Consider the following 26,975-nt stretch of genomic DNA (forward strand, 5'->3'; position numbering starts at 1 on the left):
GTAGTCATACTTCGTCCCATCTGTGGTGATGTGTCGCAGCCGGAATCGCGACTCAGCTTGGAGGAACCAGGCTTCGGGCTGGTTTTCCCAAAACTCCGGCAGTTTCACGGAAACTGCGTTCGTGTCCGCCATTGCAGTGCTCGGAATACGTTCTGAGCGTCGGGGTCACCAATGTTGCGGCTGCCGCGGAACACGAATGGAGGCCGAACCGATCTGAGGAACACATGGCTTTTATTACATTCTCTTGAGAGATGGCTGCCCCAGCTCCTCTCTCTGCTAAACCCGAAAACAGACTGAGGGCGACACCCGCGCTTTTGAGTACACACTGAGGGCGACGCCCGCTCCTTTGTCATGCCTTAAAGGCAGCATGCTTCTTAAAGGCAAGGTGCCCGATTTATTGTCCACGGACGGAAAAGTGGATTGCGCCCGTTTAGGTGGCGATCCGCCACAACCCAGCGCTGGTATCAGTGCAAGCACACAGCATGCTTAGTACAGTCTATACTTAATTGAAAGTTGTTTAATACAATTGAACTGATAATTCAATTTTTCCGTGTTATTTACATTACTTAATTTGAATTATTGTACAATTCACATTTTTCCAGTATAAAAATTACTGAATTATCAGAGGTTGTACTTAATCCTATATTGAATTTCTCAGCTAAAGTAATAGTCCAGCTGGTAACGAGTTCTGTGCCAGTTGAAGGTGTAGGGAAGGGTTACAAGACACAGATATGCATCAATAACTCTTTTCAAAATGTTGTACTCAGACAAGGTAGATGTAATGACAGTAACCCCTATCCTCATGCCGTACAAAGTTATTTTTAATTGACAGAAGAGAAAAATAAACATTTACGGGAGCAGAATTTGCGGTGTGTATGACGGTGTACTCGGAGTTAAATCCCGAACTTGCGAACTGTCAAGTTCTGACTTGACAGATCATCCGCACCAACACCGCACCAACATTGAAAACTTAATTGCTGGTGCAGAGTTGGGCTAATGCCCACCAATTGCCCAATAATTACGTATGAAAATGTTACGGCTGGTGGAAACAGGCACAGGGCCTGTTGCCACAGCGTAAGGGGATACCCGTCAATAACAAATCTTCATCTGATGCTTTATTACTCTATTGGAATTGTAAAGAAAGCTTTTTTTCCCAATTAGATGATATCCCGGAACGTCTAAAGTTGCAGAACCTGAGTGTCTCATTTGGGACGGCACCCGGAGAAAATCTGGAAAATCTGCACAAATTGACAGGCATACACACAGAGTTATCTAATAACTTGCAGTGGATGGTGTTAAATTTGTGTTTCTTTAAAAGAAATGGGAATGCAGCAGATGTTAATTTAACTGAATTTCACCTTTTTTCTCCTGAGTGCCATTAAACTACTGGAATCTGTCTCCTCGTTTCCTTGGATTTATTTATTATTTTCCTGTTTTTATTTCCTTTTATTATTACTCTGAGAAAGCTTAAAAGATCAATTCTCCAAATACATGTTGCTTCTGTTTGCTGATTGGAGCACCGGCCCACGTGATCCCAGATACGCTTCCGTACACGCTGCGTCCCTGGGATCCGTGGTCCATTACGCTGCCCTCCACTACACTGCATCTGCCAGCAAGTTCACGAAGTGCGCATTCTGTTCGGATGCCGGCGGCATACTCCATAGGTACGCTGCCGACCGCAAAATCCAAGCCATAAACTTTACATAGAACTATACATAGAATACACAGCACAGAAACAGGCCATTCGGTGTTTGAATAGAAAATCAATTAGACGGATAAATGTTGGCCAGGGCACTGGGAGAACTCCACTGCTCTTCTTTGAATAGTGCCGTGGGATCTTTTATTTCCACCTGAGGGGGCAGGCAGGGACTTGGCTTAATGTCCCATACGACAGTGCAGCACTCCCTCAGTAATGCACTGAATAGTCAACCTGGATTATATGCTCAAGTCTCTGGAGATCAGGTCTTCCTGGACATTCACATTAGCAAATAGAATCATAGAATCATACAGCACAGGAGGCTGCCATTCGGCCCATCATGCAAAGGCCAGCTCTCTGAAAGGGCGACCAATCAGCTTCACTCCCCTGCCCTGAAAATTTTTCCTTTTTAAGTATATATCTAATTCCCTTTGGAAAGCTGCTGTTGAATCTGCTTCCACCACCCTTTCAGGCAATGCATTCCAGATCACAACAAATCCGGCAGGCTACACTGGGGTTGTCACTGGCTGCTGGAAGCCCAGCATTTGGGGACCTGCAATCACCCCAGTTACACCATTGTAAAAGCAGCTTTTAAAACCAACTATGGCCTCATCAAGCATTCTAACAAGCCTTACATCTTACTTACCCTTCAAAAACGCTACACTTCTCAACACACTCTCCTTCACGAACATAATGATGACATTATCTAAGTTGACTAGTTTAGGTCTTCACAACATGAGCAGAGAAAGCTGCTAACTATTGGGATTTTGTAACGGGAAGAGCTTTCCCCAAAGATATAGAAGTCTTATTTTAGAAGAACCAAAGGTCTACAAAAAACATGACCAGCATGCTGACACAATGATGGCTCCCAGCATTCTTTGCTTCCCAAAAGAAGATATTGAGGTGCTATAATTTTTCTTGAAAATCATTCAATAATTTTTATATCACTAAAGAACTACAATTAGTGATTATATATGCACACATGGAACATCCATTTTCAGAAGTAATGCTCATCATTCCTCCATTAAAGGAGTAAAATCCATATATAGTTTTGGTTTAAAAAATACACTGATGTGTTAAATTTATTGAGAGGAGCTTAATATTGTTGGATAAACACACAGCATAAAGCTCTAGGTTAGAAAAAAGTTTATATCGCAATGCTTTGACATATTCAAACAAAGCAAAACCAGAGTAGTTTGCTGATCTCCAGAGCCAAACAAGGACAGTTTCATTCTAAATGACCCCACAAAAATCCGAATCCAAGAGACTTCTAATTGAAGTTATTCACTTACTGCATTCTGCTTCTGGTTTATTTTGCGCTATTTTCTGCGATTGTCTGCGAGATTTGAAAAATTGATCCCAGTGCATGGTTTCAACATAACAGAGGTTCTTGTTATTGATGATTCTTACTTGAACATCGTTAATCTCCTTGAGTGAACGCAATCCCAGCGAACTAATGCCCAGGTTGGCCAAAGCAAATGATATACTGCTACTAAACACATACAGAAACAGAAAGATGTTAGGTGAAGAAAACTGCACCTATATCAACAAGACAGTAGTTTAGGCCCAAGTTTAAAGATATAATGGCCCAGAAATTCGGGTCGGGGGCTTCCCGCGGGTGCAAGCCCCCGACCTGCACTTACCTAGTGCGCCGGCCGTTGTGCTGTGGGCCTGCGTGGGATTCCAATCCTGGGCCTCCTCCAGCTGCCGGCGCGCAGTGCTTGCGTATCCCAGGGGCGCAGTTAGTTCGATGCGGCCCCTGGGATCACGTGGGCCATGGGGAGCTAATCGGAGCAGGGAATGCTCCATTCATAAGAATGACAGGAAGAGCTGTCAAAACTTATAAATACTACGGCCCCAAAACATCACTAAATTTTCAAATAAATTTTTTAAAAAGTCACATTTTTTAAATAAACTATAAATTACATGAAATAACTATTTTAAACAATTTAAAATTTTGAAAGAAATAATTTTATTTTCTAACGGGGCTAAATATGAACTTACCTTGCTTTAAAGTATTTAAAAATAATAAACCTGTGGAAAAAATATTTTAATTTTAATTAATTCACCACTTACCTTGTGAAAAGCAGGCCTTACGCCTGCTTTTTAAATGTCTAACTTCTGGAGACTTACCCTCCCGAGAAAACCTGCAAAAAAAACGAAGTTCGATGTGCACGCGCAGCCTCTCCTGTGCACGCGTTCGAACTCTGAACCCCTTCGTTCAGGGGAACGGAAGTGCCGGTTTCCAGTGCATGCAGGAAACCGGCACTTCCATTGGGCTTACGGGTGAGTAACCCGTGTGTACTCACCCGTGGAGACCCGAATTTCTGGGCCCTTATATTCACTGACACAAGTGAAATGGATAAATATGCATGATATCCTGATTGACAGGCTGGCTTCCAGTAGGGCGGGGAACACTGGACAGGAGGCCGCAACCACAGGTAGGTGGGGGGGGGGGCGGGTTTGGAGGGGGTGGGGTGTTGATGGTGGGGGAGCTTGGGGGCCCGGGGGAAAGCAATCCTGCTCCTCCCGATCCACAAGGATTGCTCCCCGAGGTTGTCATTGCCTTGCTGCAGCTGCCGGGAATCCCGAAGCCTGGATCCCTGGCCAGCCACAGTTAAACCTGCACAGCAGATTAAATCAGAAGCTCCAGCCCCATTATACTATTTAATGTGCTAACCCGCCTCCTGGGAGCGGGTTGGCTACCCGCCCACCGTCACTCCTCCGTTAATCCTGCAAGTGGGTGGGTTGGGGTCGGGATTCCCATTTTTAATACTTTAACCTCCCACACGACCCCAACCCACCCGTTTTTAGGGTTAAAATTCCCCCTAGAGAATCTAACCACTTCCCCTTGACATTACCATCATCAAATCCCACAACATCAACATACTGAGGGTCACCATTGACCAGAAACTTAACTGGACCAGCCACATAAATACTGTGGCTACAACAGCAGCTCAGAGGCTGGGTATTCTGCAGCGAGTGCCTCACCTCCTGACTCCCCAAAGCCTTTCCACCATCTACAAGGCACAAGTAAGGAGTGTGATGGAATACTCTCCACTTGCCTGGATGAGTGCAGCTCCAACAACACTCAAGAAGCTTGACACCATCCAGGACAAAGCAGCCCGTTTGATTGGCACCCCATCCACCACCTTAAACAGTCACTCCCTCCACCACCGGCGTACTGTGGCTGCAGTGTGTACCATCTACAAGATGCACTGCAGCAACTCGCCAAGGCTTCTTTGACAGGACCTCAGAAACCCACGATCTCTACCACCAAGAAGGACAAGGGCAGCAGGTGCATGGGAACACCGCCAGCTCCAAGTTCCCCTCCAAGTCATCCACCATCCTGACTTAGAAGTATATCGCCATTCCTTCATCGTCGCTGCGTCAAAATCCTGGAACTCCCTCCCTAACAGCACTGTGGGAGTACCTTCACCACACGGACTGCAGCGGTTCAAGAAGACGGCTCGCCACCACCTTCTCAAGGGCACTTAGGGATGGGAAATAAATGCTGGTCTTGCCAGCGATGCCCACATCCCATGAATGAATAAAAAAAATACCCTTACCTAACAAAACTCTATCACTCTCAGCCTTGAAAATTTCAATTGACCCAGTATCCACAGCGAGTTCTAGATTTTCACTATGCTTTGCATGAAAAGGTGCTTCCTGTTTCATTCCTAAATTGCCTAGTTTTAACACAACAACAACAACTAGTATTCATATAGTGCCTTTAACATAGTAAAATGTCCAAAGGCACTTCACAGGAGTGTTATAAGAGAAGAAATTTAACACCGAGCCACATAAGGAGAAATTAGGGCAGATGACCAAAAGCTTGGTCGAAGAGGTAGGTTTTAAGGAGTGTCTTAAAGGAGGAAAGAGAGGTAGAGAGACAGAGAGGTTTAGGCAGGGAATTCCAGAGCTTAGGACCTAGGCAACAGAAGGCACGGCCACCAATGGTTGAGCAATTGAGGGATACTCAAGATGGCAGAATTAGAGGAGCGCAGATATCTCGGGGGGTTGTGGGGCTGGAGGAGATTACAGAGATACGAAGGGGCGAGGCCATGGAGGAAATTGAAAACAGGATGAGAACCGGGAGCCAATGTAGGTCAGCAAGCACAGGGGTGATGGTTGAATGGGACTTGGTGCAAGTTAGGACATGGGCATCCGAGTTTTGAATGACCTCAAGTTTACGTTGGGTAGAGTGTGGGAGGCCAGCCAGGAGTGCATTGGAATAGTCAAGTCTAGAGGTAACAAAGGCATGGATGAGGGTTTCAGCAGCAGATGAGCTGAGGCAAGGGTGGAGACGGGCGATGTTACGGAGGTGGAAATAGGCGGTCTTAATTATGCTGCGGAAATGTGGTCGGAAGCAAGGTTACGAACAGTGTGGTTCAGCCTCAGACAGATGCTAGGGACAGGGATGGAGTCAGTGGCTAGGGAATGGAGTATGTGGCGGGGACCGAAAACAATGGCTTCGGTCTTCCCAATATTTAATTGGAAAAAATTTCTGCTCATCCAGAACTGGGTGTCGGATAAGCAGTCTGACAATTTAGAGACCGTGGAGGGGTCGAGAGACATGGTGGTGAGGTAGAGCTGGGTGCTGTCAGCGTACATGTGGAAACTGATGCTGTGTTTTCGGATGACGTTGCCAAGGGGCAGCATGTAGGTGAGAAATAGGAGGGGGCCAAGGATAGATTCTTGGGGGACACCAGAGGTAACGATGCAAGAGCAGGGAGAGAAGCCATTGCAGGTGATTCTCTGGCTACAATTAGATAGGTAAGAATGGAACCAGGCAAGTGCAGTCACACCCAGCTGGACGACGGTGGCGAGGCATTGGAGAAGGATGGAGTGGTCAACCGTGTCAAAGGTTGCAGACAAGTCAACAAGGATGAGGAGGGATAATTTACCTTTGTCACAGTCACAAAGGATGTCATTTGTGACTTTGATGAGAGCCGTGTCGGTACTGTGGCAGGGGTGGAAACCTGATTGGAGGGATGCAAGCATGGAGTTGCGGGAAAGATGGGCACAGATTTGGGCGGCAACAACACGTTCAAGGAATCTGGAAAGGAAAGGGAGGTTGGAGATCGGGTGGTAGTTTGCAAGGACGGAGGGGTCAAGAGTTTGTTTTTTGAGGAGAAGGGTGATGACGGCAGATTTGAGGGAGAGAGGGACAGTACCGGAGGAGAAAGAACCGTTAACAATGTCAGCTAACATGGGAGCCAGAAAAGGAAGTTGGGTGGTCAGTGGAAGTTTGGTGGGAATAGGGTCTAGGGAGCAGGAAGTAGGTGTCATGGACAAGATGAGAATGGAGAGGTCATGAGGGGAAGATCGGAGAAAAACTGGAGAAAGATGTAAGTTCAGGGCTAGGGCAGGGGGGAATCTTAGAGAAGTTTGACCTGGTGGGCTAGGGGAAGGAAGGGAAGTGGCAGAGGCAGCTGAATGGATGGTCTCAATCTTAGAGATAAAGAAGTCCATGAGCTCCAGAGACAAAGGGCTCGATTTTGTCAATGGGGAGCTTTTGGAGGCGGGACTCCCACTTTTTGGATTGTAGTCCTGCCTCCATCGACTTGTGGCCAACCCACGCTATTTTCCCTTGATTGACCTTGTTAAGCCCGCCCAGCAGGCTCAGCAGGCCAATTAAGGGACACCTGGTTACTGCTGATGTCAGCAATTGACATTTCATCTGTCAAGAGCTTTTGACAGATGAAAAATCAGCGTTAAACAGCTCTGTGAAGCTGTCAAACACGGACAATCTGTCTTCTAACTTGAGTCCTTCTACTCAGACTCAGTTAGAGAGCTCTCCAGACCAGAAAGCAGAGGCTGCAGCTTTTGGCAGTTCAGCGGCCATTCTGCTTTCTGTGTCGGTGAGCTGAGGGACTCCCGAGACCTGAAGGGAGGAAGCCTGCAGGCGAAAGTAAAGGTAAGTGAAACTTATTAAAACACTTTACACTTACCTCACACACTTACCTCTGCACACATGCACCCATCACTCATCTGCACAACGGACATCTCGACCCCTCCAACCCCTGCAGACCGACGGCCCGCCTCGCTAACTTGCCGTGGTTCGGAGCCGTTGGACAGCCCACACTTCAGGGCTAAAAATAGGGATTAGGCAAAAAACTGCCTGTTAACTATCTGTTAACAGGCAATTAATTGGCACTAATCCCCTTCCCGCCTTGGGGAGGTGGCTCCCAGCACAGGTTGGGTACCCGCCTCCTGGGACATTAGCACGGAGGTGGGTTGGGGGCGGGATGGGTTCCTGCCTCCCAATTCTGCAATTTTCCCACCACTCCCACCTCCAAACCCGCCTCCTCGGGGCTTGGAAAATCGAGCCCAAAGAATTTCACTTGTTGGAGGTGAGGGTGGAGGAGACAGGGAAGAGGGTTTAAGAAGACGTTTAGCAGTGGAGAACTGAAGCTGGGGTTTATCCTTGCATTCCAGAATGATTCTGGAATAGTGAGCAATTTTGGCAGACGAGAGCAGGATCCGATAGTGCTTTATGTGGTCCAGCCAGATCTGGCGGTAAATGGCTAAACCAGTTGTCCGCCATACCCGTTCAAATCTGCGTCCCTTAGACTTAAGGGAGCGAAGATGAGGGCCGTACAGGCGGAACGGCCAGGGTGAAAGAGGGTAATTGTTTTAATAGGGACTAGGGCATCAAAGGTTGTGGTGAGGGTGTGGTTGAGCAGATCGGTAGCTGCAAAAATGTCATGGTGAATGGAAGGCCAAAGGCTGGACAGTTGGGATTTCGTAAGTGCAGTTGTAAGAGAGTTGGGAGAGAATTTTTTCCAGGGGCGGACACAGAAGGAAGTAGCGTTGGGGGTGGGGGAGGGAGATGTGGGTGGAGAGCGATACGAGGAAGTGGTCAGAGATGGCCTTGTCTGTGATTGACATGTTGGGAGTAACGACGCCATGAGAGATGGCAAGGTCGAGGGGATGGCCGTGAATATGGGTTGGGGAGTTTACATGGAGGGAGTGATTAAGGGAGGATAGGAGGCTAGTGAACTCAGAGGAGAGAGAGAGCATGATCAATTGAGATGGAGGTTGAAATCACCGAAGATGAGAAGTCGCTCGGTGCAGAGGCTGAAGGAGGAAAGTAGTGAAGATATCTCGGTAATAACATTATTATGGTACTTGGGTGTGCCGTAGAAAACAAGAATTTTAACTGAGAGGTGAGAGGGGTGGAATAAGGTGAGATGCTCAAAGGAAGAGAAAGTGCTGGACGAGTAGGGGGACAGACCAAGGTATGATTTGGTGATGTGAGCCACACCGCCACCACGGCAGTTTGAGCGGGGCAAGTGGTGGAAGGTATAGCCAAGCGGGGAGGCTTCATTTAAGGGTAAGGTGTCATCACCCCATAGCCAAATTTCCATCAGGGCCATGATAAGCTCATGGATGGCAAGGGCCTTGTTCACAAATGAACGTATATTCTGGAGTATGAGGTAGCAGTGAACACAGCACGTGAGTGCAAAAGACAAGGCTGAAGCGCTTGCAACCATTTTCAGCCAGAAGTGCCGAGTGGATGATCCGCATTGGCCTCCTCCTGAGGTCCCCACCATCACAGAAGCCAGTCTTCAGCCAATTCAATTCACTCCACGTGATATCAAGAAACAGCTGAGCGCACTGGATACAGCAAAGGCTATGGGCCCCGACAACATCCTGGCTGTCGTACTGAAGACTTGTGCTCCAGAACTAGCCGTGCCTCTAGCCAAGCTATTCCAGTACAGCTACAACACTGGCAACTACAAAGCCAACTGATGTAACAATTCTCATAATTCATCGCATTAGGAGAAACCAAGGTCTCCTATGGTGTTGAGAAGGTACAGCGTGACACCCTGGACCTCTCTAAAAGGTGAGGATACAGAACACAGGGTACTTCATTTGCAAATAAAATGCATTTTATTTTAATAGGCGGAGGCCTGGAAGCAGGTTTCCAATGAACCAACCTGTTATTTCTTTGACAGTTTTGAAGACTTCCAATTTTTCTAGAGGAAGGGGAGCTGTTTTTCTGAAGGGATCACTAAAATGGAAAAGCATGAATTAACAGTACATACTACATTAACAAAACTATCTACAACAGTGGTTTCAATCAAATATACACATGCAGGGTAGGATTTCCCCCTAAGTTGTGCTGTTTTTTTTGGCGCAATTTGCCCAGAATCAGCCAAACTAGCGCAAAATATCGCAGTTTTAAGCTCAAATCGAGTTTCTGCAATCTTTTGCGCCAGTTTAAAAAACATGTCGTTAGAAGCCGGCCTGCCCACAAAACTGCCCAGATCGAATTAATCATTGTGACTTTCTGCTAATTGTGCTTGTTTGCGGGCCTTCGAGGAGGCTCTAAAAATTACGATTTTTTTTTTAGCTGCAAGTACATTAATAGGGACGTTTTAAAAGCTTTTGAAAGAACTATTGTTAAATTTATGTTGCATTAAAAGCTTTTTGCTTTGATATTTGAAGTACAAAAAAGAAAAATCTCAATTACTGATAATGCAGTACGGTTGCTAGTTAAAAGAGATACATTTACCACACTAATCGGAATGTATCTAAAGATGAAGCAACTCCGTTGGAACGCCCTTGGCCATATGTACACTTTGTACCACATTTACCTAGAAAGTTTGAACCGTAAAAACTGGATGATTTAAGCCAAGGGGGATTCCTTTACAGCACTTCCGCCCTTTATCATTAGTGTTAGCGGGAAGGACTATCCTTTCCTTATCAGTATTTATTTGCTAACACAGAGTGCACATTTACAGGCCTACAAACCCACAAAAAATCCCACGTATTCTGATGTTGTGAAAGGTGCTAAAGAAATACAAATTCTTTCTTTTTTCTTTCTTTCACAAATGCAATACTAATAATAAGTTGGACCCCATTGATTGTCATTCCAGGGCATCAATTCATTTAACCAAACAATATGGTGGATATACAGCGCTCCATAGATGAACTACCTAAATACTGAGGAACACATGGGTATGCTCTACAGGTAACCAGATATGATTGCACAATAATTGTCAATTGAGTGCTATCCTTCTTTAATGTAATTTTTATTCAAGAATGTAAGTTGGTCTTCTTCAAACCAACAGCCGTGATTAATAATATAAATAAAAGGAATACTCTACAATAAGGTCTACAATTGGGTGTTTCCACCCCCTACATTTTGGGGGAAAAAGTCATAGGGCACATTTTTCAGACAAATAGCCAAAGAAAAGACCATTGTAAGATCTTGTCCTGGAAAAGGCAGCTCTAAAAATCTTGATATTGTTTGGTGAAGTGAATAGATGCATTGGGATGGTATCACTGAAGCAGGTCCAACTTGCAGTGTCTCAACTTATTATTGATGTTGTGTATGTGGACCTGAATAATATCCATTATGGCTAGGAGGGAGACAATTCTTGGGATAGTCTCTGGATGGAACAAAAATTATAAATTATTAGAGTTAGTAAAAATGAACAAAGTAAAATTATAAAGTCAACAGAATAACAAAAAAATATAAAATATAAAATTGACTCATCATGGACCAAGTTTTTATGCCTCAGTGAATAATTTAACAGATTTAATGCTGGGATCTCAGAACGTATGCTATAAGTAATGTTTAGTTTTATCCCTTAATCCAGCATAGGGTCTGCCTGATCATTCACCATTCCAATATAATCTACAATTGGCATGTGACAATAAAAGATTAGAACATTTTAAGGAAAGAGAAATAATTTACCCTTTGAAAGCCACTGCCAAAATGACTAAATTGCCATTAATTTTGGTGCAGTTTTTAAATGAATCAGTATTTGAAGAATTGATTGACATTGTATCCTTCAATGGTGGTACTCCTATTCCACTGCAGCCTGAGAAAAGAGAATATAAAGACATTACAAACAAGCAAATAGTTAAAATGTGACACGTGTATTTTTAAATAGAAACTTGCATTTATATAGTTCATGACCGTTCATGTCCCAAAGCGCTTTACAGCCAATGGAGTACTTTTAAAGTAGAGTCACTGTTGTAATGTAGGAAATTGGCGGCAGCTAATTTATGCACAGCAAGGTCCCACAAACAGCAATGAGATAATGACCAGGTAATCTGTTTTAGTGATGGTGATTGAGAGATAAATATTGGCCAGGACACCGGGGAGAACTTCCCTGCTCTCCTTCAAACTAGTGCCATGGGATCTTTTGCGTCCACCGGAGAGGGTGGACAGGGCCTCAGTTTAACATCTCATCTGAAAGATAGTACCTCTGATCAGTGCAACACTCCCTCAGTGCTGCCCTGAAGTGTCAGCCTAGATTATGTGTGCAAGTCTCTGGAGTGGGGCTTGAACCACTTGTTGTTATGATTTGGAATGCGTTGCCTGAAAGGGCAGATTCAATAGTAACTTTCAAAAGGGAATTGAATAAATACTTGAAGGGGAATTGTAATGTATATACCTTTAAGGGGGGAACTAGCTTTTACAGCTCATGTATACTGCAGTACCGGCAGAGACCACACCTGTATATAGCACTGAGTAGTAACCTGTACAGATCAGTTCCAGTGTGAGCCACGTTGAGTAAACACCTGTTGTACCGTTCTCCTGCAGTCTGTGTCTTATTGGGGCAGTAATTCCTCCCCAAACGCGTGAGTACGGAAGGGGTACTCACCCGCCTGGCCGGAGGAAATGCCGGTTTTCAGCATGCACAGCGCATGCGCTGAAAACCGGCATTTCCTCTCCTCTAACCCAAGAGGTGAAGAGGCTAGCACGTGCGCTGTAGGGGGCAGCGCGTGAGTCTTGGATTTCCTCTGTTTTGGGGGATTTGCGCATGTGTAAAGGCCTCCGGTCTTTACGCTTGTAAAAAGCACACGTAAGTATTTATTTTTACAGGTAAGTGGTGTTTTAGTGCAATTTAGAATTTTTTTCCCACCGGTTTATTATTTTAAAGAATCTAGAATAAGGTAAGTTTAGTTTTAGACCCTTTTTATTAAAAATTTATTTTTTTCAAAAAAAATTTATTGTTTAAATTATTTTTTTAAACTTATTTATACTTAATTTAATGATTGGGGTGTTTTTTAAAATTTTATTTAAAGTTTAAGTAGTGTTTTGGGGTGCAGTACTTCTCATGAGTTTGACAGTTCTTACTCTCAAACTTATGAATGAAGTTTCCCCTCCCCTGATTGGCTGAACAGTGCTCACCTGAACCCAGCCAGCACATCGCACTAACTACGCCGCTGGGTCTGGTTAGCACAGCGCGCCGACATCAGAACCGGGCCACTGACAGGAAATCCACTGCGGGCCAGGTTTCAGATGTCGGCGCGCCGGGTAAGTGCACATCGGGGGCTTGCACGCGCGGCAAGCCCCCGACACCAAGTTCTGGGCCATTATACACGGACACAACATTGGCGACAAGGCAAGTTCGAACCTACCTGCAACTCTGCATCACCTCCCGGGGATTCGTTCCTGGAGATCAGTGGATTGGAGGTCAAGGCCAGAGACTCAGGCGTCGACCATGGGCAACCGCCCAGTCATCCAGCAGAGACTCGAGAATTGCGGGGGAGGCTGTTGAGAGCCAGGCTTGGCTTTCCAGTTGAGGTGGTCCAGCAAAACGGGCTGGCAACAGGTAGTGCGCAGACCCTTCCTGGACAGCGGCGGGCTAGAGCCCGACCGAGCGGCACAGTGAAGGGCCGAGCAGCATCGACGGGGGAGAGAGAGAGAGGGCAGAGCGCACAGGGCGCAGCCGGTGTTCAGGGACTGAGCAGCGTCGAAGGGAGGGAGAGAGAGATGCGCAGAAACCCGCGAGGCGCCGCCATTGCCACGAGGACCGCCGAGAGCGGCGTTGGCAGCAGCGCAGGAGAAGCGCGCGAAACCTACAGGGCGCCGCCATTGCCATGAGAACCGCTGGGAGCGGCGTTGGCAGCAGCGGGGGAGGAAGGAAAGCGCGGGAGACGCAATTTTAAGCCATTGGGAGACGCCATTTTAAACCACACCCAAAATGCCGAAGAGTGGCAGTATCACCGCATTTGACAATGAAGTCGAAGATTGGACTACATATGTCGAATGAATAGAGGTGTACTGCAAGGCAAATGATGTGTCAGATGACAAGAAAGCATCGGTATTGTTAAATTTAATGGGTGCAAAGAAGTATGGTTTATTACGAAATCTAGTAACCCCAACGAAGCCAATGGAAAAGAGTTTTGAAGACATAGTAACGATACTAAAGGAACATTTAAACCCCACACCGCTGCTGATAGCAGAAAGATTCAAGTTTCACAAACGGAACCAGCATAAGGATGAAAGCAATGCTGATTATTTAACAGAACTGCGCAAACTATCAAAACACTGCCAGTTTGGAGCGGGACTGGCAGATACCTTAAGGGACAAGTTTGTGTGTGGGCTTCAAAGTGAAGGAACCCAGAAACGGCTTTTATCTGAAAAGGACCTTACGCTGGAAAAGGCTTTCAGCATTGCGGTATCATATGAAGCAGCAGCACGGGGCGCTGCAGAGATACAACAGAGACCGCAAGAATATGGCACAAACGAAATGTCATATAGAACAGAGAAGTGCTATCGCTGTGGCAGAACAACACACGACCAGAATGATTGCTGGTTCAAAGACAAGTGTGCAGACAGTGTGGAAAAGTAGGACACATAGCACGAGTCTGCAGGTCGGGAAAGAAAACCAGCAATAAGAAACCTACCAAAGAAAAGTACAAGAAGGTACATAAGATGACGGAGAAGAGTTCAGATGAACAAAAGAGTGATAACGATTCCGAAAGCAGGGAACTGAGTTGTCTGAAACTACATAATGTGATCACAATGGAGGATCACCGAACCATTTGGGTCACTCTCAAGATAGCAGGAGTCCAGGTAAAGATGGAATTGGACACAGGATCAGCCCTAACAGTCATAAACCGATGGGACTACGAGTGGCTATTCTCACACATACCCTTGAGAGACACAAAAATTATTTTGAAGACGTACACGGGGCAAAAAGTCTACCCCAAAGGAAAAATAAGGGTGACCGTTATATATAACGGTAAGGAAACACCAAAACTAGACCTGTATGTATTGCAAGATGGAGGACCACCATTACTGGGACGTGAATGGATCCGGAAAATACAACTGGATTGGCATTCCATACAGGCACTGACTGTGGCTGACAAAAAGGATGATGACGTCACACCTGGGCGACTGTCAAAGATCCTAACTGACGCGAAAGAAGTGTTCCAGCAAGGACTCGGAACACTAAAAGGCATGACAGCGACAATTAAAATTGAAGAAAACGCAAGCCCAAAATTTTTTAAGGCCGTCGAAGCAGAACTGGAGAGTCTGGAACGTTCAGGTGTACTGTCCAAGGTAGACTGGAGCGAGTAGGCTACACCCATCGTCCCTGTGATGAAAAAGTCGTTGAGCAGCACGCCTGGGGAACCAAGGAAGGTTCGCAATTGTGGGGACTTTAACGTAACAGTGAACCCGGTCCTTCACACCGTACAATATCCACTTCCGCGGATTGAAGATATTTTCGCCTCGCTATCTGGAGGGAAACGCTTCACAAAGATTGATCTGGCCCAGGCGTATCTGCAAATGGAAGTAGAAGAAGCATCAAAAAAAATCTCACAATCAACACCCATAAAGGTCTCTACCAATACAACCGGCTGGTATTCGGGGTAGCATCAGCTCCGGCTATTTGGCAGAAGGCAATGGAACAAGTCCTGCAAGGGATCCCAGGGACCCAGTGTTATTTGGATGACATCCTGGTCACGGGCGAAAATGACAGTGATCACCTTGCCAACCTGGAGCAGGTGCTCACTAGATTGCACGAATATGGGCTCCGAGCTAACCGCCCCAAATGCGAGTTTATTTAGAAAACAGATCTCGTATTGTGGCCACGTTATCGATAAAGAAGGGTTACATAAGTCCCCAGAGAAGATTGAGGCAGTAGTCAAGGCTCCAGCACCGGAAAATGTGTCACAACTGAGGTCGTTCCTCGGGCTGGTAAGCTACTACCATAAGTTCTTGCCAAATTTGTCTACAATACTACACCCACTGAACACCCTACTGCAAACTGGGGTGACATGGAAGTGGAGTGACGAATGTAGACGAGCTTTCCAGAAGAGCAAAACACTAATCACATCAAAAGAGGTATTGGCCCATTACAACCCAGCATTACCAATTCGGTTGGCATGTGATGCGTCACCCTACGGCATTGGAGCGGTGCTGTCGCACAAATTCTCGGACGGCTCAGAGAGGCCAATAGCCTTTGCGTCACGATAACTAACCTCAGCCGAGTGTAACTACGCCCAGATTGACAGGGAGGCCCTCAGCCTAGTGTGGGGAGTGAAAAAGTTCAATCACTATCTGCACGGGCAGAAATTCACCTTGCTGACTGATCACCAGCCTCTTGTCTCCATTTTTAATCCGAAGAAGGGCGTTCCGGTGATGACTGCGCAACGACTACAAAGATGGTCACTTTTTCTAGGGGCGCACCACTATGAGATTGAATATAAGGGCACGAAACAGCATGGAAATGCTGATGGGCTATCACGCCTGCCACTGCCTACTGCGGAGGAAGCACCAGCAGTGGATCCTGTCAAAATATTCCATTCGACTATAGTTGAATACCTACCGGTAACTAACGCTTGTATCGAAAAGGAAACCCGAAATGACCCGACACTGTCTCGGGTATATGATTTGACGGTGAAGGGATGGCCAGCACATGGCGACTCACTGTTGCCAGCATTCTCGACAAGGAGAGAACAGCTGTCAGTGTGCCGGGGGACCTTGATGTGTGGATCCCGAGTGGTAATTCCACCCAAGTTGAGGGATAGAGTGCTCCATGAGCTTCATGAGGGTCATCTGGGAGGGGTAAAAATGAAAAGCCTAGCCAGGGCTTATGTGTGGTGGCCGGGAATCGATAAACAAATCGAGGACCTGACCAAGAGCTGCTCAGGATGCCAGAAAGTCCAAAATGCACCACCACAGGCCCCTCTACACCCATGGGAGTGGCCCTCATCTCCATGGCAACGGGTGCATATTGATTTTGCTGGTCCATTCATGGATTCAATGTTTTTAATAGCCGTTGATGCGCACTCGAAATGGCCTGAGGTCATCAAAATGTCCTCCACCACCACGGAGAAAACTATTGCAGTCCCACGGACCATTTTTGCCAGGAATGGCATGCCAGAACAGATTTGCTCCGACAACGGACCACAGTTTGTGTCCAAAGAGTTCCGGAGGTTCTTGAAAAAGAATGGGGTAAGGCATTACACATCCGCCCCGTATCATCCAGCCACAAATGGATTGGCTGAGAGGTTTGTACAAACCTTTAAGAAGGCAATAAAGGCTATGTACAATGACAACATTCCGCTGCAGCACAAGGTGGACAATTTCCTGTTCGCCTACCGGAATGCGACACATGCAGTCACCAACCAGGGCCCAGCCATGATGTTCTTTAACCGAAGGTTAAGATCTCGCCTGGATTTGCTCAGACCAAACGTACGAAGAGATGTTGAGAGTAAGCAATTCCAGCACATCCATGAGAAGCCAACAAGGAGCTTCAATGTAAGGCAACCAGTCTTGGCCCGCGACTACCGAACAGAAAAATGGCAGCCAGGAACGATATGCACACGGCAGGGCCCACTAATGTACACAGTGGACGTTGGGGAGAGCATCGTGAGACGCCATGCTGACCAGATCCTAGAGTCACAGGAACAAGTCAACCCCATGCCTCACCCATATGTACCTGGTGATGAACCCGACGTACAGGTCGCATCTACCCCAGAAACAGTAGCATCGGAAGCTGATGAACCAACCGACGACAGGGGGCCAGAATCGCCTCCGCACCAAGAGCAAGACACTTGGGAAAGGCGCTATCCAGAAAGGATCAGGAAGCCTCCCCAAAGACTGAATATATAAATAGACTATTTTCAGCTAATGTTGCATGTTAAAAGTGTTAATTGTAATTAGTTTGATATTTAATTGTTAAATGAGTGTTATGGTACTGTTAATCTAAAAGGGGAGGAATTGTAATGTATATACCTTTAAGGGGGGAACTATCTTTTATAGCTCATGTATACTGCAGTACCGGCAGTGACCACACCTGTATATAGCACTGAGTAGTAATCTGTACAGATCAGTTCCAGTGTCAGCCACGTTGAGTAAACACCTGTTGTACCGTTCTCCTGCAGTCTGTGTCTTATTATACACGGACACAACAGGAATATTTTTCAGGGCTATGGGGAAAGAGCAGGGGCGTGGGATGATTAGATAGCTCTTTCAAAAAGCCGACACAAGCACGATGGGGTGAATGGCCTCCTTTTGTGCTGTATCATTCTATGATTCTAACCCACAATCTTCTGACTCAGGCGAGTGTACTGCCACTGAGCCACGGCTGACACCATGAATGCTTTATGTCAAAGGAGACGATGATTTGCAACAAGGATGCTGTACAGTACATTTTTTCTTACAGTGTTCAGTTCACAATTTTTATATTAAAATAGTCAATGTCCTGTGGTGTTGCACACAATGAGAGGCCAGGTTAGAAGAAGGGGATTACTGCACCACACACACAGATGTAATTCAATCACACATATTAAAGTTATACATTCTCTCCTTAATTTTATATATTTGTGATATTACTTATAGTTAAATAGAAAAATGTACAGCAATTTGGGGAGAAGATGTAGACAGTTGATTGGAACATAGGATTTTCTCTGCAGTCCTAGACAAGGAGCTGGGAGACAAAATTGAGGTGCTATAGTGTCACCATTGGCTGAAGAGTGCAAATAACACCTGCCCTCTTACCTCCTCCCTTCCCACTGTCCAGGGCCCCAAACACTCCTTCCACATGAAACAGCAATTTACTTGTACTTCTTACAATTTACTATAATGTATTCGCTGCTCACGATGCGGTCTCCTCTGCATTGGGGAGACTAAATGCAGATTGGGTGACCGCTTTGCGGAACAGCTCCGTTCAGTCCGTAAGGGTGACCTTGAGCTTCCGGTCACCTGTCATTTTAATTCTTCGCAACACTCCCACTCTGATCTCTCCGTCTTCGGCCTCTTACACTGTTCCAATGAAGCTCAACGTAAGCTCGAGGAACAGCACCTCATCTTTTGATTAGGCACTTTATAGCCTTCTGGACTCAACATCGACAATTTCAGACTATAACCTCGGCCCCTATATTTTTGTTCCCCTTTTTTTTCTCACAAGGCAGCGGTTGATGATTCTGCTATCGCCATTTACACCTTATCTAGAGCCATCTTTTGTTTCTTAACTTGTCCCATTACCATCTCCTTTTGCCTTGCACCATCATACGTTTTGTCTTTTAATCTTTCCTGCCTTCCATCCTATCACAGACTTTCCCTTTTGTTCTTTCCTCCCCACCACCCTGTCACTGCCCCGACACTTGCTTAAAAATCTGTTACTTCTCTAGCCTTTTCCAGTTCTGATGAAGGGTCATCAACCCGAAACATTAACTCTGTTTCTCTCTCCACGATGCCGCCTGACTTGCTGAGTGTTTCCAGCATTTTCTGTTGTTATTTCAGATTTCCAGCATCCACAGTATTTTGTTTTTGTATTGTGTAATTATAGTACAAGTTTATGTCAGCAGTTTCCATTATAAATGTGGACATAGGAATTCATAATAGCAAAAGTTGACACAGAACTATGTTAACAGGAGTAAGGTTTCACAGGCAGGAAGATTTTTAATATATTATATTTGTTGGAGCCAAACAGAAACTGGGTAGCAGTCTTTAAAATATTGTCTGATATTCAAACATGACTACAATACAATTTAGTTCAAAGCTTGTATAGGGCCTTGGTGAGACCACATCTTGATTATTGTGTGCAGTTTTGGTCGCCTTATCTGAGGAAGGATGTTCTTGCCATGGAGGGAGTTCAGCGAAGATTCACCAGGCTGATACCTGGGATGGCAGGAATGACGTATGAGGAGAGATTGGGTCAATTGGGCTTATACTCGCTGGAGTTTAGAAAAATTAGAGGGGATCTCATTGAAACTTATAAAATTCTGACAGGACTGGACAGACTAGATGCAGGAAGGATGTTCCCGATGGTCGGGGAGTCCAGAACCAGGGGTCACAGTCTAAGGTTAAGGGGTAAGCCATTTAGGACAGAAATGAGGAGGAATTTCTTTACCCAGAGAGTGGTGAACCTGTGGAATTCTCTACCACAGAAAGCAGTAGAGGCCAATTCATTAAATATATTCAAGAAGGAGTTGGATATATTTCTTAAGGCTAAAGGGATCAAGGGATATGGGGAGAGAGCAGGGACAGGGTATTGAATTTGGATGATCAGCCATGATCGCATTGAATGGTGGAGCAGGCTCGAGGGGCCGAATGGCCTACTCCTGCTCCTATCTTCTATGTTTCTATGTTTCTATGAATCTTGATGAGAAAGTGAATGTTTCTTGTTTTTTTTTACTTTTCCATTTTACACATTCAATATTACAGCATCATTGTAATATACCTTTGGACTATAGCCCCCTCTCCTTACCAGAACCCAACCTGCTTTTACATCAATCATAAAAGCGCCAGTAGACCCAGAGCAGAGTAAAATGCCTGATCTCTGAGGTGTCTTTGTGTACAAGAGTGCAATAGAAATGGAAGTAGTTGCTGATCAGCACGAAACATATTTATCACATTGTGAGCATTAACCAGTTCTTTAGGCAAGTTTCAAAGTGTCTACACTAGTGATGAGCTTCCAATCGCCCATTCAAATCCTACAAATCTAAAATCTGGTGAGCCCCACAGTGTTTAATTTTTTTAAGTTTTTCTCTAAGACTTTTTTTGCTAAATGAATAAAGTCGATAATGAAAATTGGGCATGGACCGAGAGCGATTTGCGTTATAGATGCTTCAACAGACACATCAACCATTTATTATTTACAAATTAAAATATGGTTTAATTTGATTGTGACGGGATAAAATGCATGTAATTCTGCAAGATAACTAACCCACTTTTTACTAAGGCCATCACGTTGTTGTAATTTGCCAGAGTTCCTGTTCTTCCCTCTTCCCCAAATACAAGTCTATTTCTGAAGAGATCAAAGAAGGAATCCTGGGCCAAAGGAAATCCCTTTCCCACCACAAATATCCTTAAACAAGTGCCTTTTGGGCTGAAACAGCATTTGATTGCTGTTCAATGCATTAACATTCAATGGCATGGACCCCCCATTAGAACATTCACCTGGCTCAGTAATCTGCTTCTCCAGGGTAAATGGGGATTCTTATCCATTAATATGCTTACTGGATGTATTACATGATAGAGTATAAATGTGTCTGATTCAATATTTAGTATTTCTTTTGTCAAATCTCGAAGTGAATCTTGCGTAGGAACAAAAGCTGTAGTTTAGCCTGCAAGATACTGAGGCCTCAATCCCAATGCTCATCCCTCAATTCTCTACATGGAGAGATACAGACACAGTACTCCTATAGTTAGATAAGCCATTTAGATATTTATTTGCCTCAAGTCCAAATGATGAATTTCTAGCCTGGTGCCTGTTTCTGAAAATCACCCTTTTTCTACATACTTCCTCTACTGTAGCAGTAGACACATGGGTGAGTAAAATGGAGATTTAAAAAAACCCAATTAAAACAAATCCTGTACAGTCACTCACTCATCCTGTGCCCCTATAACTGTGTTGCAATCCTACATAAGAACATAAGAAATAGGAGCAGGAGTAGGCCAATTGGCCCCTCGAGCCTGCTCCAGCATTCAATAAGATCATGGCTGATCTGATCCGAACCTCAAATCTACTATCACTCTCCATCCCACCCGAACCCATGTGATCTCCCGGGAGAGGCGAAAAACCAGATAAAAAACCCAATGCCAACTTGGGAGAAAAAATCTGGGAAATTCCTCTCCGACCCATCTAGGCGATCGAAACTCGTCCAGGAGATCACTCTGTCCCTGCATTTCCTACAGTACTTACCTTCTGTAAAAGGTGATCTCCACCCCAGCCCCAGCCAGGAACAGGCCCAATTTACTCTTGAAGGACACCTAGCTGGCAGCCTGTTCGATGTCTCCACTAATCCCTGTGAATAGAACCATCTCCTGAAATCTAACACAGAATTAGAACACAAGAAGTAGGAGCAGGACCAGGCTACACAGCCCCTAGGCCCGCTCCACTACCCACAGGGCCATGACTGTTCCGAACCTAGACTCATGTCCAATTTCCTGCCCGCTACCCGTAACCCCTAATTCCCTTTACTTCTAGGAAACTGTCTATTTCTGTTTTAAATTTATTTAATGATGTAGCTTCCACAGCTTTCTGGGGCAGCAAATTCCACAGACCTACTACCCTCTGAGTGAAGAAGTTTCTCCTCATCTCAGTTTTGAAAGAGCAGCCCCTTATTCTAAGATTATGCCCCCTAGTTCTAGTTTCACCCATCATTGGGAACATCCTCACCGCATCCACCCGATCAAGCCCCTTCACAATCTTATATGTTTCAATAAGATCGCCTCTCATTCTTCTGAACTCCAATGAGTAGAGTCCCAATCTACTCAACCTCTCCTCATATGTCCACCCCCTCATCCCCGGGATTAACCGAGTGAACCTTCTTTGTACTGACTCCAGAGCAAGTATCTATTTTCTTAAGTATGGACACCAAAACTGTATGCAGTATTCCAGGTGCGGTCTACAAGACCCTCAACCCTTCTTTGACCCTAGTTACACATTCCATACCGCATCTGATGATGCTATCACTTTAGAATCTCAGTGATTTCCATCAGCTATCAATTTCCTCTGCCTTACAAACCCTCGCAGAGCAGTCTGTACCAAGTATCCTATTCTTCTTCCCTTGGATACAAGGTCACGCACAGTCAAGAAGACATTGGGAAAATTAGAAGGTGCCAATGGAAGATTACTAGAGAAGATTAGGGGGTATGGAATTAGTGGGGAGAATAACAAACTGGATTAAAGTTGGTTAGAAGGCAGAAAACAGAGAGTAGGAGTTAAGGACAGTTTTTCAGAATGGTTGGAAGTGGGTAACGGTGTCCCAAAGGGTTCAGTTCTGGCACCACTCCTGTTCACTGTGCATATCAATGATTTGTCAAAATTTGCAGGTGATACCAAAATAGGAGGTGAAGTTAATTCTTTAGAAGTCTAAAGGAAGCTGTGAGGTGACACCAATAAGGTGGGGGAATGAGCTAAAAGTGGCAGCTGAAATTCAATGTCAGTAAATGTGAGCTGTTGCACTTTGGGGGAGGATATGATAGACAAGTTTAAAATTATGAAAAGATGTGATGGGAAAAAGGTAAGCAGACTGTTTCCAGTAGTTAAGGGGTCTAGAAGAGTGGCCACAGATACAAGATTAAATGCAAGAGATTTAGAACAGAGAGCAGAAGAAACTTCTTTTCATAAAGAGTTGTGAGACTGTTGAATTCACTTCCAGGGTCGCTGGTTGACGCAAGGACTGTGTCAACATTCAAAACTGGATTGGATAGGTAGAAGAAGGAAAAAAGGATGAATAGATTTGGGAACAGGATGGATAAATGGAATTAAGACTATTTGCTTGTGTAGAGGGTAAATGCCAACACAAGCTGGTTGTGCAATATAACTTGTTGAATTACTCAATGTCATAGCGCATATTGAAGTAAAGGTCAGTTCAGATATAGCTACCTTTTGGACAAGGTCCTTCACATTTTTTACACTTTCTGATTTTCTCTTCATCCACCTCGTATGTACCAGGGCTGCAGCTTCGAACACAGGAACCAAGGTCCGTTACCACATAGTTATCTAAAATATAAAGAATGGAAACAGTGACTGTATTCAAAAGAGGCTTTAAAATTCAATTGAATTTGACTTTGCTAAATTCAACAGGAAAACATTTATTTTCAAAGTCAGAGGACTAAATTGCAAGTCCAATGTAATACTGTTCCGATGGCAATAAAATATGTTAATGTTTATACTTTAGTTAACTACTCACTTTGGCAAATAATGGGCATGTTCTTATAATGCACCTAGCATAAACATCAGTAATGATCCCAGATACTCTCACCAATGGGTCTTTTCTGCCCTCGCAGCGCGTTCCTATGCAGAGCTAGACAGGTAGCTAACAACTTGATATCTTCCCATAAAAATCACAAGGCTTGACTTTTCTTGTAAAGCTTTACTGAAAGATTCTTATTGTAAAACTGAAATACAACACAAAAATGGAAGCACACATTAGTATACAAGCGCATAACTGATATTCCTACACAAATTTAGTACGCCTGAGCAACACAGTACATTTGGCATGTAAATTACCAAACACGTGGAAACACAGCTTACTGTGAATATACATTTAGCAAACTGGAAGGCATTCTCTTTAAATTAGCCCTGTACATAGTGCATCAAAATACAGCTACTAGTTAACCAGCTAGACAGAGAGCGAGCACTTCGCGGCTAGCTGTGTAAGTTTGCTTACAGAGAAAAGTTACAAACTAAACATTTTCTGCAACATACAGTGTACACTAATCACCTATAACATTCTCAAGTACTTACAGACAAATAATATCCAAGACTCAGGCGTGGGAACAATATACTTCCCAAAGCATGTGCCGCTGTAGGTCTGTAGTTTACTTTACTGCACTTACTGTGCTTTACTGCACTTTACTGCACTTTTACTGCAGTTGCTAGGTACCAAATAGCCACTAGGTGGCAGCACACAATGGGAATCGACCCAACTTACTCAAACCCCTGAATTAACTGGAAAACTAACATAAATTGCTACAGAGAGACAGCACAGGGTCAATTTTTGTATAATATCCTCCATCAGATATTTTCACCCTGGGATTCTTGGGTTTTTGTCCTCCCCAGACAACTCCTAAAATTTGGTTTCTCAAGCTGCTTGACAGGCAACATTAACAAGTAATTCATACAGCGGTGCTTATGGAGGCTGATACTCTAAACAGTGATTTACATGACAAGTGTCATTATAGATTGAAGAACAGGAGCTGGCTGTATTATCTGCCACCCCACTACACCCCTCCTCCCCCCCTCCCCCTGCCACGAAGTAAATCATTAGCTGGTTAATTGATGGGGCAGCGGACATTCAATATGAGTCTATAGTCACCCTCAGTAAGCTCCCCGCTGGAGTGGAGCTAATTTACAGAACAAATGGGAAACTGTTCAACCTCCGTTGCCTCCAGTCCAGATCCAAGGTCGTTCCATCCTCTGTCGTCAAATTACAGTATGCAGACGACGCTTGCGTCTGCACTCACTCGGAGGTCGAACTCCAAACCATCGTCAACACCTTCACCGAAGCGTACAAGAGCATGGGCCTTACACTAAACATCCGTAAGACAAAGGTCCTCTACCAACCTGCCCCCGCTGCACAGTACTGCCCCTCGATTATCAAAATCCACAACAAGGCCTTGGACAATGTGGACCACTTTCCATACCTTGGGAGCCTAATGTCAACAAGGGCAGACATCGATGACGAAGTCCAACACCGCCTTCAGTGTGCCAGTGCAGCCTTCGGTCACCTGAGGAAGAGAGTGTTTGAAGACCAGGACCTCAAACCCGGCACTAAGCTCATGGTCTACAGAGCAGCAGTGATACCCACCCTGCTGTATGCCTCAGAGACATGGACCATGTACAGCAGGCACCTCAAAGCACTGGAGAGGTACCACCAACACTGCCTCCGCAAGATCCTGCAAATCCATTGGCAGGATAGGCGCACCAATGTCAGTGTTCTTGCTCAGGCCAACATCCCCAGTATCGAAACATTGACCATGCTCGATCAGCCCCGATGGACGGGTCACAGGGGTTGATTTTCATTAAGCTATCGGGAAGGAGGCGGGACTACAACTTTTGGGTTTTAGTCCCGCCTACATCGACGTCCGGTCAATCCATGCGATTTTCCCTTGATTGACCTTGTTGAGCCCACCCAGTGGGCTCAGCAGGCCAATTAAGGGCCACCCGGCAACAGGTGACGTCACAGACTGAAATTTCATCTGTCAAGAGGTCTTGACAGATGAAATATCAGTGTTTCACAGCTGTTTGAAACTGTCAAACACCGACAGTCTTACTTCTAACCTGAGTCCTTCTACACAGACTCAGTTAGAACTCTCACCGGCACTAAAAGCTGAAGGCTGTCACTTTTGACAGATCGCAGCCATTCAGCTTTCAGTGCTGGCTGAGTGATGGACTCCCGACACCTACAGGAAGAAAGGCTGTTAAGGTAAGTACAGGTAATTTAAACTTCTTTACACACTTTAGACACACCAAACACACTTACCATTGCACTCATGCACCCATCACTCAACTGAACACCGACATCGCGACCCCTCCAAGTCCTTCAACCCGATGTCCCGCCTGCTCTAACCTGGTGTGGTTTGGAGCTGTCGGGAATCCCACACGACACCCCTCAAAATAGGGATTAGGCTAAAAACTGCCTGTTAACTACCTGTTAATTGGCACTAATCCCTTCCCGCCTCGGGTCGGCGGGTCCCAGTGCGGGGCGGGTACCCGCCTCCTCTGAAACTTACGTGGAGGCGGGTTTTGGGCGGGATGGTGTTGGGACCCCCGAATTCAGGATTTTTGCCCCCCGCCCGCCTAAAAGCTCGCCTCACGGCACACTGAAAATCTAGGCCACATTGTCCGCATGCCCGATACGAGACTCCCAAAACAAGCGCTCTACTCGGAGCTCCGGCACGGCAAGAGAGCCCCAGGTGGGCAGAGGAAACGCTTCAAGGACAGCCTCAAAGCCTCCTTGAAAAAGTGTAACATCCCCACCGACACCTGGGAATCCCTGGCCCAAGACCACACAAAGTGGAGGAGAAGCATCCGGGAAGGCACCGAACACCTCGAGTCTCTTCGCCGGGAGCAAGCGGAAGCCAAGCGCAGGCAGCGCAAGGAGTGCACGTCGACCCAAGCACCCCACCCACCCACCCCTTCAACCACCGTCTGCCCCACCTGTGACAGAGACTGTAGGTCCCGCATTGGACTCATCAGTCACCTGCAAATTCATTTTTAATGTGGAAGCAAGTCATCCTCGGTTCCGAGGGACTGCCTAAGAAGAAGAAGATAGTCAGTCTGCCATTTTCACAGCTACAAAAATATCTTTAATATATCAGCTAAAATGAATATTTCAAGAACTTATAGACCATACAGGGATACTTCTTTACACAGGTTGCTCCAAAACTGTATTTTCCATCTGGATTTCATTCCATTTGAAACTTGACTCTATTGTAGACTTCCAAATGAGGACATGACTCTTTACACGTGCCTCCATCACTGAACTTCTGGCATGCCTGAGGAAAGAAATAATATTCAGCAGATTTAATATGTTTGCTTTTTTATGTCATTCTGCT

The 26,975-nt window shown here is 45.3% G+C and overlaps 1 pseudogene; it reads right to left on the minus strand.

Moving 5' to 3' along the window:
- The window catches only part of LOC147117250 (epidermal growth factor receptor-like), a 164,462-nt pseudogene that overhangs the window by 32,632 nt on the left and 104,855 nt on the right, over positions 1-26,975 (minus strand).

The sequence above is a fragment of the Somniosus microcephalus genome, chromosome 5 (assembly GCF_052327205.1).
Source record: "Somniosus microcephalus isolate GS21.2 chromosome 5, FLI_Smic_1.0, whole genome shotgun sequence".
NCBI classification, from domain to species: Eukaryota; Metazoa; Chordata; class Chondrichthyes; order Squaliformes; family Somniosidae; genus Somniosus; species Somniosus microcephalus.